The following is a 10,022-nucleotide window of genomic DNA, read 5'->3' as shown; positions in this document are numbered from 1 at the left end:
AGTAGCCCAGGCCCTGGAACACAGATTTAAGTTATATGTATATGATGTAGGTGGTCAGATATGACTGAGAAGTCTTGGAAAGAAGTCATCTGCAAAAGCTTATTGATTGTTTAAAACCCTGCAGAGCATGTTGGTGTGTGTAATTCCTGCCTTCATCCCAGCAGTGGTAGGCAGGTTTCTGTGTGTTGGAGGACATCCCACTGTACATGGTGAATTCTAGGACAGCCAAGGCTGCATAGAGATATCTTTTCTCAAATAAATAAATAAATAAATCCAGCCATCTTTAATGATGTGAAGAGGAAGTTCCAGGACCTAATTACAATTTGCTTGACATTTATCCTACTAAACAGCCTTTTCTTTTCCCTCTCTTTGTCAGACCTAACATCCTGAAAAACAGATAAGACATTTAGGAATGTATTAATTTAACAAAACCCAAGTTTCCCAGTGACCAAAGCACCAGAAATGTCAGGTGGCATCCAAGGTCCACAACAGGGTTCTCCTGATTTTACTCTTACCTGCTTGCCTGATGTACTCACTGATATATTTGGAAAAGTGTCTTGATTTCTGGACTTCTTGTTCTGTCACTATAAAATGTGTATGATACTGCTATGTCATTGGGACTTGTTATTTTGCGGAGATCTAAATCTGTGGTCCTGGGCCAATAATAACTCATGTTTGGCTCCAGAATAAATGACAGCTTTGATCACTTAAAAGGGAAACATGTTTCTTTCTTTGACAGTGGTTCTAATGAGGGAATGGGAAGCTCTGCTTTAGGCTTCAAATACTGTTCTTAGCCTTTGAGATTTACCTAATACTTATAAGGTTGATGAATCACATCTGTTGACTAGAGCTCTATTTAAGAGTTATGATAGCCCAAGATAATTTGGGTTTGGTCCTGTAACATTCCAACTGTCCACAGTCTTGTAGAATGTTTAAAGTAGATGTGGCTTTTTTCCTGAGAATGTCAGTTCACACCATTTATCATTTCTTTAAAGTAGAAAGGTTGAAAATACTTTAAAAACAAAAGTGCATGTTAAATACAATGAAGTTCATATTGCATAGTGTTTTGTAGTTATTTTTTTAATTTTTTATTAATTACACTTTATTAATTTATATCCCCCCCATAAGGCCCTCCTTCTACCCCTCCCGATCATAACCTCCCTCTCCTTTCTGCATGCATGCCCCTCCCCAAGTCCACTGATAGGGGAGGTTCTCCTCTCCTTTCTGATCTCAGTCTATCAGTTCTCATCAAAAGTGGCTGCATTGTCCTCTACTGTGGCCTGGTAAGGCTGCTCCCCCCTCAGGGGGAGGTGATCAAAGAGCAGGCCAGTCAGTTCATGTCAGAGGCAATCCCTCTTCACATTATTATGTAACCCACATGGACACTGAACTGCCATGGTCTACATTTGTGCAGGGGTTCTAAGTTATCTCCATGAATAGTCCTTGGTTGGAGTATGAGTCTCTGGGAAGTACCCTGTGTTCAAATTTTCTTGTTCTGTTGCTCTCCTTGTGGAGACCCTGTCCTCTCCAGCTCTTACTATTTTCCAGTTCTTACATAAAATTCCATTCACTCTGTCCAACAGTTGGCCATCAGGCTCAGCATCTGCCTTGATAGTCTGCAGGGCAGAGGCTTTCAGAGGCCCTCTGGAGTAGGTTTCTAGTTTGTTTCCTGTTTTCTTCTTCTGGCTTTCAGAGGCCCTCTGTAGCAGGTTCCTAGGTTGTTTCCTGTTTTGTTCTTCTTTTGATGTCCATCCTCTTTGTCTTTCAGGATGGGGATTGAGCGTTTTGTTAGGGTCCTCTCTCTTGCTTAGTTTCTTTAGATGCACAGATTTTAGTGGGTTTGTCCTATGCTGTATGTCTATATGAGTGAGTATACACCGTGTGTGTCTTTTTGCTTCTGGGACAACTCATTCAGGATGATCCTTTCCAGGTCCACCATTTACCTGCAAATTTCATGATTTCCTTATTTTTCATTGCTGAGTAATACTCCATTGTGTAGATGTACCACTATTTCTGCATCCATTGTTCAGTTGAGGGGCACCTGGGTTGTTTCCAGCTTCTGGCTATTACGAATAATGGTGCTACAAACATGGTTGAGCAAATGTCCTTATTGTGTACTTGAGCCTCTTTTGGAGATATTCCTAGGAGTAGTATGGCTGGGAATTGAGGAAGCGCTATTCTTAGCTGCCTGAGAAAGTGCCAGATTGATTTCCAGAGTGGTTGTACAAGTTTACATTCCCACCAGGAGTGAAGGAGGGTTCCCCTTTCTCCACAACCCAGATGTGTTGTCACTTGAGTTTTTCATCTTGGCCATTCTGATGGTTAAGGTGAAATCTCAGGGTCGTTTTGATTTGCATTTCCCTAGTGGCTAATGATGTTGAGCATTTCTTTAAGTGTTTCTCTGCCATTTGATATTCGTCTACAGAGAATTCTCTGTTTAGCTCTGTTCCCCATTTTTTAATTGGATTACTTGGTTTGCTGCTTTTCAGCTTCTTTATTTCTTTATATATACTGGATATGAGTCCTCTGTCAGATAAAGGGTTGGTGAAGATTCTTTCACAATCTGTAGGCAGTCGCTTTGTTTTGGTGATGGTCTCCTTTGCTTTGCAGAAGCTTTTCAGTTTCATGAGGTCCCATTGATTGATTGTTGCTCTTAGAGCCTGTGCTGTTGGTGTTCTGTTCAGGAAGTTGTCTCCTGTGCCAATGAGTACAAGGGTATTCCTCACTTTTTTTTCTAACCCATTTAATGTGTCTCATTTTATGTTGAGGTCTTTGATCCACTTGGACTTCAGTTTTGTGCAGGGTGATTAGTATGAATCTATTTTCATTTTTCTACATATAGACATCCAGTTGGACCAGCACCTTTTGTTGAAGATGCTGTCTTTTCTCCATTGTATGGTTTTGGCATCTTTGTCAAAGATAAGGTGTCCATAAGTGTGTGGGTTTATCTCTGCGTCCTCTGTTCAGTTCCATTGATCCACCATTCTGTTTCTATGCCAGTACCATGTAGTATTTTTTACTATTGCTCTATAGTACAGCTTAAGATCAGGGATGGAGATACCCCCAGAAGATCTTTTATTGTAGAGGATTGTTTTAGCAATTCTCGGTTTCTTGTTATTCCATATGAAGTTGAGAATTTTTCTTTCCAGGTCTGTAAAGAATTGTGTTGGTAATTTGATGGGAATTGCATTGAATCTGTAGATTGCTTTTGGTAAGATGGCCATTTTTACTATGTTAATCCTGCCAAGCCATGAGCATGGGAGATCTTTCCATCTTCTCATATCTTCTTTTAATTCTTTCTTCAGAGACTTGAAATTTTTTTCATACAAGTCTTTGATTTGCTTGGTTAGGGTTACATCAAGATACTTTATGTCATTTGTGGCTATTGTGAAGGGTGTTGTTTCCTTAATTTCTTTCTCAGCCCTTTTGTCTTTTGTATACAGGACAGCTTCTGATTTTTTTGAGTTAATTTTGTATCCAGCCACTTTGCTGAAGGTGTTTATCAGCTGTAGGAGTTCCCTGGTAGAGTTTTTGGGGCCACTCACGTATTCTATCATATCATCTGCAAATAGTGATAATTTGACTTCTTCTTTTCTAATTTGTATGCCCTTGATCTCCTTCAACTGTCTTATTGCTATAGCAAGGACTTCCAGCACTATGTTGAAGAGATATGGAGAGAGTGGGCAGCCTTGTCTTGTCCCTGATTTCAGTGGGATTGCTTTAAGTTTCTCTCCGTTCACTTTGATGTTGGCTATAGGCTTGCTGTATATCGCCTTTACTATGTTTAGATATGTGCCTTGTATCCCTGATGTCTCCAATACTTTAAACATGAATGGATGTTGGATTTTGTCAAACGCTTTTTTAGCATCTAGGGAGATTATCATATGTTTTTTTTTTTTCTTTCAGTTTGTTAATATGGTGGGTTACATCGATGGATTTCCGTATATTGAACCATCCCTGCATACCTTGGATGAAGCCTACTTGGTCATAGTAGATGATATCTTTGATGTATTCTTGTATTTGATTTGCAAGTAGTTTGTTGAGTTTTTTTTTTTTTTTTTTGCATGAACGTTCATAAAGGAGATTGGCCTGAAATTCTCTTTCTTTCTTGGGTCTTTGTGTGGTTTAGGTACCAATGTGACTGTGGCTTCATAGAATGATTTTGGTAATGTTCCTTCTGTTTCTATTTTGTGGAACAGTTTGAAGAGAACTGGAGTTAGCTCTTCTTTGAAGGTCTGGTAGAATTCTGCACTGAACCCATCTGGTCATGGCCTTTTTTTGGGTGGGCGAATTTCGATTACTGCTTCTATTTCTTTGGAGGATTTAGGACTATTTAATTCATTTACTTGGTCCTGATTCAGCTTTGGTAAGTCGAATCGATCAAGAAAATTGTCTATTTCATTTAGGTTTTCATATTTTGTGGCATATAGACTTTTGAAGTAAGTCCTAATGATTGCTTGGATTTCCTCAGTGTCTGTAGTTATGTCCCCCTTTTCTTTTCTGATTTTGTTGATTTGAATGGTGTCTCTCTGCCTTTTAGTTAGTTTGGCTGAGGGTTTGTCTATCTTGTTAATTTTCTCAAAGAATCAACTTTTGGTTTCATTGATTCTTTGAATTGTTTTATTTGTTTCTAATTGATTGATTTCAGCCATGAGTTTGAGTATTTCCAGCTGTCTACTCCTTCTTGGTGTGTCTGCTTCCTGTTTTTCCAAGGTTTTTAATTGAGCCACTAAGTTGCTTGAATGAGCTGTCTCGAATTTCTTCTTGAAGGCACTTAGTGCTATGAACTTTCCTCTTAGCACTGCTTTCATTGTGTCCCACACGTTTGGGTATGTTGTGTCTTCATTTTCATTGATTTCTAGAAAGACTTTAATTTCTTTCTTTATTTCATCCCTGACCCAGCTGTCATTTAGTAGCAAGTTGTCCAGTTTCCATGTGTGTGTAGACTTTTTGCTATTTCTGTTGTTGTTGAGGTCCAGCTTTATTCCATGGTGATCAGACAGGCTTCAGGTGATTATTTTAATCTTCTTTTGTCTGTTGAGCCTTGCTTTGTGACCAACTATATAGTCTCTTTTGGAGAAGGTTCCATGAGGTGCTGAGAAGAAGGTAAATTCTTTTGTGTTTGGTTGTAAGGTTCTGTAAATGTCTGTCAGGTCCATTTGATTCATGACCTCTGTTAGAGACATTGTTTCTTTGTTTAATTTCTGTTTTGTTGACCTGTCCTTTGTTGAGAGTGGGGTGTTGAAGTCTCCCACTATTAATGTGTGGGGATCTATGTGTGGTTTAAATTTTATCAATGTCTCTTTTACAAATGTGGATGCCCTTCTATTTGGGGCATAGATATTCAGGATTGTGATGTCTTCTTGTTGGAGTTTTCTCTTGATGAGTATGAAGTGTCCTTCAACATCTCTTTTGATTAATTTTCGTTGAAAGTCTATTTTATTAGCGATTATAATGGCTACTGCTTGCTTCTTGGGTCCATTTGCTTGGAAAGCCGTCTTCCAACTCTTTACTCTCAGGTAATGTCTATCTTTGTGACTTAGATGAGTTTCTTTTATGCATCAGATTGCTGGGTTTTGTTTATGCATCCCTTCTGTTAGTCTGTGTCCTTTTATTGGAGAATTGAGTCCATTGATGTTGAGAGAGATTAATGACCAGTGGCTGTTAGATCCCTTGATTTTGATGTTGGCTGTGGTCATCAGGTTGTGTGTTTGGTTGTTTTTTTTTTTTTTTTTTTTTTACTGTAGTAAGGTTATTTTTTTTCCTGTGTTTTCTTGAAAGTATCTAGTTTTCTTGGTTTGTATTTTCCCTTCTAGTGTCTTATGTAATGCTGGATTTGTTTGTAGGTATTGTTGAAATTTGTTTTTGTCATTGAATATCTTGTTTTCTCCATCTATGAGGACTGAGAGTTTTTCAGGGTATAGTAGCCTGGGCTGACATCTGTGTTCTCTTACGGTCTGCATGATATCTGTCCAGGCCCTTATGGATTTCATAGACTTTGTTGAAAAGTCAGGTGTGATTCTAGTGGGTTTGCCATTATATGTTACTTGGCCTTTTCCCCTTGTATCTTTTAGTATCTTTTCTTTGTCCTGTATACTTATTGTTTTGATTATTATGTGGCTGGAGGATTTTCTTTTCTGGTCTAATATATTGGGTGTTCTGTAGGCCTCTTGTATTCTTATTTTCCTCTCCTTTAAGGTAAGGAGATTTTCTTCAATGATTTTGTTGAAAATATTTTCTGGGCCTTGGAGCAGGGAATCTTCTTTTTCCTCTACACCTATTGTTCTTAGGTTTTGTTTTTTTATGTTGCCTTGAATTTCTTGGACGGTCTGTGTCAGGAAGTTTTTAGATTTAACATTTTCTTTGACAGATACATCTATTTCTTCCATTGTATCTTCCACACCTGAGATTCTTTCTTCCAACTCTTATATTCTATTGGTTATGCTAACCTCTGTGGTTCCTGTTTTCTTCCCTAAGTTCTCTCTTTCTACAATTTCCTCCATTTGTGTTTTTTGTTGTTGTTGTTGTTTGTTTGTTTGTTTGTTTTGTTTTCCAATTCTATCTTCAGGTCTTGAGCCATTTTGTGGATTTCCTTCACTTGTATGACTGTATTTTCCTGTTTTTCCATTAATTCCTTCAGCTGTTTGTTTGAACAATCCTCTTTTTCTTTTATTTCATTCAGTGATTTAAGCATTTCCTCTCTATAGGCCACTAACTCTTTGGCTGCAACTTCCTCTATTTCTTTATGGATGGCCATAAACTGGTTTTACCTTCCTCTTTTTCTTTAAGCATTTTATTTGTTTTCTCTGTTATCTTCTTCGTGATCATAGATATTAGGCCCTCTTCTTGCATTTCAGTTATTTTCTGGGGTGTCTAGGGCTACCTTTCCCTGGATAACTGGGTTCTGGAGATGCTATATTGCTCTGGCTTTTGTTGTTTGAACTTTTATGCTGACCTCTACCCATTGGGTTATCTTAGGTTTTTGAAGTTGGTTTCTGGTTTTTCCTGGAATCCTGTGGTGGAGAGAATCCCTTTGGCAGGAAGATGGTTTTTTTCTGAAGGAAGCCTTCTCAGCTTTTTGGGTATAGTCACTGGATGGCTGGTGTTTTTCAGGAGTATCCGCTGCTCACCTCAGGCATAGAGACCTGAATGGTAACTGTGGTCCTTATTAGTCGAGAGGGCTCTCCTCTCACCAGGAGAAGTCTGCCCCGTTTCTTGCTGTGAATTTAGTGATCTGCTGCTGTAACCTGTGTGTCCTGTGGTTTGGTCAGTTTTGTTAGGAATAAGTGGTTGCCCCGTGGACCATTATCTGGGAGTTGATTTCGGTCTTGGGGATCCTGGGCTTTTGAAGGTCTGAGGTTGGGGCTCTGTGCCCCATTACCCAAACAGTAATCTGTGGCGGGTGAGTACTGCTCTCCTGGTAACAGCAGGCTATCTGGTGCACAGCAGGTCCCTGGGTTGGGCCAGTCTGTGGGATCTTTTCCAGGGATATACTGGGTGGTCAAAGTCCATCCCTTTTGCTTAGTTCCCTGTGAGGATTTCTCCAGACAGTGACACCAAGTCTCTGGTGTCCTTGGGCACACAGTTCTGTCTGTGAGGAATAGTTGGTACAAAGCAGGTCTCTGGGCTGACAGCATGCGCGCCTGCCTAATAGTCTGCAGGAGCTGGGTCTCCAATTACTCTTTGGGCTTCCAGCCTGGGGCCAGTTCAGTGATGGGGCTCCTACTGGCCAATCTATGAGAGACTTTCCCCAGGTAAAGCCTGGGTTGCCCAAGTCAGTACTGTTTCCTTCCTTCCCTGTGGGGGACTCTCCCGACAGGAACTCCCAGACTGTGTTGCACTAGGGCGCGCAGCTCTGTCTGTGCAAGAGAGCTGGGTGCACAGTTCCTCTTTGTGCTGGTGCTGGCGCTGGCACTGGTGGCCGGAACCCAGTTCAGTGATCGGGCTCTTATCCGCTGGTCTGTGATAAACTTTCCCCAGGTAAAGCCTGGGTATCCCAAGTCAATACTGTTTCCTTCCTTCCCTGTGGGGCCCTCTCCCGAAAGGAACTCCCTGTCTCTGTTGCACTAGGGCATGCAGCTCCATTTGTGCTAGAGAGCTGGCGCAGCCACTCCCTGCTGGTTGCAGGAGGTCAGTTCAGTGATGGGGCTCCTACCCACAGTCTGTGAGACATTTTCCAGGGAAAGACTGGGTGACCCGTGGCCAGTCCCGCTGCTTTCCTTCCCTGTGGGCTTTTCTCGAAACTGGGACTCCCCATTTCTGGTGTTTTTGTGCCCATCTATCAGACTGGGAAGGTGATCAGGACACACAGGCATGTGGCTCTGGTCTGGTGACCTAGTGCCTTCTGGACCTGTGGTCTCTTCAGGGTTCTGGCTGGGTGGCCTGCGCATGGACCCGCCTGATTCCCACGCCATGGGGATTTCCTCTCACCTGGGAAACTTGATCTCTGTTGTTTTAGGGCCCAAAGTTCAGTCTCTTGGTCGCTGCACGGAAAATGTTGTCCTGTTTCTTAGATGCAGTGTTCTCCTGATGCCGCCATTTTGGCCTCCCTCGAAATAATTTTTACATGATGCTAAAATTTCAAAGTTATTAAAGTCTATTCAAATTAAGCTAATTTAAAAATATAGATCCAACTGCCTATGTCTATATCAATTCCTGAATTAATAAATGCTGTTCCCCTTGCCATGAGCTGCCTATGATCCAGGTTCACCACTAGCCTTTCTTACTAATAGGTTTGCTATAATAAATTCAAATGTAATTTTAAAATTGCTTTACACTGTTCTAATGTATTGTTGGTTTTAAAATTCATAAATCAGGGATTACTATGTATAAGTTTTTACTAGTACTATAAATTACGATCTATTAATTTTATAGGATTTATTTATGTTAAAACTTCATCGTTGTGCTATAACTTCACTATCAAAAGGTGAAAATATGCTTGGTCTACTTAACTAAAACTGGTAATATTATGAATCCATGGTATAGCCTTAGACTTTTATAAACTATGAAGGTTTATATACTATAACAAACAGAAACTATTATGCTCTCACATTAATGGACTATATTTATGACTTTTAAGTCTCCAACTTAACAGGTTCAAAACCTAGAGTCCTAATATTTAATGGTTAAGAAATGCAAATTTATAGCCAGTCATCTCATAGATGATCAAGTCCTTTAACATGTTCAAAAATGTATTTATAGTGCTATATATGCAGGCGTAGTCTCGCTGCTTACATAATTTAAGAGCTGAGGATTTTCCCTGAGTCACCATACAGGAGTTGCTTTAAAAAGAGAGGAGTCGAGTCTTCCCATCAGGCTCATCTACAGCAAACACTATGCTCTATACCTTGGCTGCTTCTCAAAGGCTGTTGGTATTCCCTCACAAAAAACAAGAGGTCTGCAATGCCCCACCCCACTGGGGTATAGCCTAAAGTCAACTCTGCCAGGTAGCTATTTCAAATGCAGCCAAAGGGGACACTGGTCCCACGGCTGCCCCAACAAGCCTCACACTGCCTCCTGGCAGACTGGCTTTTGGAAGTCAAAATGTTCCCATTGCAGGCTTATCCTCTGTACCCAACCTTGGAGGCTCAAACAGCACAAGAGTCACAGACAGTTCCAGCCTTCCAGCTCCTTGGCCTGATTCAGGGACTTCTACCACCATCACCCAGCCCAGGGTAACATTGCAGGTCGGTTTTGGCCTCACACTGAGGCCCCACAGACATATTGCCAACTTTTGTCTTGGGGGACTTCAGATGCCTTCTCAATCCTCTTCATATGGAGGAGACCAGGTCTGAAGCCTGAGTCCTAGAGTTGCTATTGTCAGACCTAGACACAATATGCCTTGTTGCCACACTCAACATGTAATCTTGACCATGTAATTTGTCATTGCTATTGTTCTCTCTCTCTCTCTCTCTCTCTCTCTCTCTCTCTCTCTCTCTCTCTCTTAAGCCCTGGCATGACAACCAAGAGCTGCTTCCAATTAACCTACATTTATGTACTTTAACTTGCCTTATGTGAGAATC

Source organism: Meriones unguiculatus (assembly GCF_030254825.1).
Source record: "Meriones unguiculatus strain TT.TT164.6M chromosome X unlocalized genomic scaffold, Bangor_MerUng_6.1 ChrX_unordered_Scaffold_30, whole genome shotgun sequence".
Taxonomy (NCBI): domain Eukaryota; kingdom Metazoa; phylum Chordata; class Mammalia; order Rodentia; family Muridae; genus Meriones; species Meriones unguiculatus.
Note: the sequence above shows the minus strand (reverse complement) of the source record.